This window comes from Merops nubicus, unplaced genomic scaffold, assembly GCF_000691845.1.
Source record: "Merops nubicus isolate BGI_N331 unplaced genomic scaffold, ASM69184v1 scaffold23220, whole genome shotgun sequence".
Taxonomy (NCBI): domain Eukaryota; kingdom Metazoa; phylum Chordata; class Aves; order Coraciiformes; family Meropidae; genus Merops; species Merops nubicus.
The window spans coordinates 1-2,369 of NW_008583839.1; positions in this window are offsets into that span (position 1 = coordinate 1).

Below are 2,369 nucleotides of genomic sequence, written 5' to 3' on the forward strand. Positions count from 1 at the left end.
ATATATATTTAATTTGAATATATCTATCATATATATAAAATAAATAATAAAATAATTATATTGATAATACCTTGCTAATGCTGTGTTGTTAAACAAGACAAAATAAATTTATTCTAGTGTTTTGTGTGTTTTCTCCTGACTTGCTGCGTTTATGTGCATGTACAAGAACTACTGATCAAACAAGTATTTGCATTTCTCTAATTCTTTTGCTAGGCCTAGTCCTTAGCCTTCATGAAAGCAAAACTAGACATACTGATACACCCTCAGGAGTCCATGTTACCCTCCTATGAGACAAAACATAGTGTGGATATTTACCTAAATACCAAGACATGTCTTGTGTCTCCTTTAGTTAAAAACAGTAGAGGAGGCTGAAGCATTAACTGATGCAGAGAAAAGCAAAGCCTGGGTTTTTTACTTCCCACCAAGATTCCTTATCTCTGTATAACTAATAGACACCAAGGCTTTCCCCTCTCTGGTAGCTAAACCAGCAGCTCTGGACAGTGTCACAGGCTGGATGGTGGACTGGACATGCACAACCCACCCAAAGTCTTGTGGATCACCTGTGGTAAATCACACAGTGGCTTGAGTGGGAGCTGTGGGTCCAGCTGGAATCCAGCTTTCCAGTTGGACCGGGACAAGCTGCCTGTTTCCAGCTGTCCCCATACAGCAGTCTTCAAGGCCACGATAAATGGTCCAGAGGCTAAGGACCACTGAGCCTGCAAAACCACAGTGGCTTTCTGGGAGCCTGCTGGACATTTTAAGGATTGACAGGTACATGACAGAAAAGTTTGGAAACCACTGGCCCAGTTGCATTTCTGTGCTTCCAGTGCTAACCTGCATGCAAGGAAGAAAAGGGAGAGAGTTGCTGGATCAGAGCTGTACTGCATTGCAAAGTCCTTTTTTTTTTGCGTTAAACTAAGGGATTATGATGCAGATCCACTTACTATTAGTATCTGAAGGGACTAATACATCATTATTGACTTTAGTAAGCAGTGAAATGAAATTATAAACAGTGAAAATTTTGGCTGCCAGAAAAGCAATTTCTGACAGTGAGGGCTATCGCTGTCCCCATGGAGATGAGGATTTGTGATTTCTTGGTACGAAAATGAGGCAAAGCTGTGACTTAGAGAATAGAAAAGTGTTTTGCAGACAGCGCTTCTGCACTGGCTCCTGGACTCGTCTGGAGGATATTGCAGCACTGTCTCTTTTAAACCTGTGAAAAATCCTTTACTTCAGAGCCTTTTATGTGTAACAAAACACCAGCTGCTGTTATAATAGATACATCTGTTTGAAACTCACAATGCTATTACTTAAAAATTGACCAGATAGTCTGCTCTTAAATGTACATGAAAACACCTCAGATACAGAATTCTGATGTTTTTGCAGAACTGAATGTCTGTGGCATTATTATTCATGTGCCACAGGAGACAATGAGTTCTGGTTAAGTTTTATGTAATTTATGCCTATTTTCATTCCCACTGAAGCGGATGGTAAGACACAGAGTCCTGCTGACTGCTGCAGAAACAAAGGTTGGTTACTGAGACATGGCTGCTGAATTCTGGTGCTGCTCTGTGTGTACACGTGCGTGTGTCTTTAAGATGAGAGAGACTTCAATGCATCGATTTTACGGCAGATTTTGTTCTCCACTCTTAAATGAAGTGGAATGAGGAGCAAATAGGCTGGTAAACAAAAGAAACAGAACTATTATTATGACTGCCTGAGGTTTTATACTCCGAGAGCAAAAGCAGGAGGAAGATTGACTTTCAAGTCTATCTGTCATATATGCCCATGTGAAATCTCTGCCAAAACGTGGAACAGCCTGAAACCCAGCCAAAACCCCACCCTGTCACCTACTGGAGCACTGAAAGCTAGGAATAGTTATTGCTCACAGTTAATAAATTACTTCCTTGGTTTCTATGCCCCTCTGCAAAAATGAAATTGGAAAAGGCCTTTCCACCTTCACTGTGTGGGTCAGGGGTCCTTTTCCTTGGGGATTGCTGGTGCACTGCTGCAGACCAGGCTGTTCTGCTATGGTCACACTCCGTGTTTTTGCCAGCGGTGGCACCGAGGGGCTGGGAAACGACATCCCTCTCCCTCCTCCGCCTTCCTCTCCCTTCCCTTCCCCTCCCTTGGAAGGTGGTGATGGCTCTGATTACGGAACCTCCAGGAAAGCCGTCTTTGTCGTAAAAGGCCAAAGTTCATCAACTTCCATTTACATCAGTAAACATGAACAATTCTTCCCGAGCCTGAGAAATCAATTCCCACAATACATCAGCCAGTCATGCTTTAAGGGACTGAATTGAAATGCCCCTTCTAATCTGCATCAGCGGAGCCACAGGGGCCCTGTCGGGGCGGCGGGCGGGACTCAC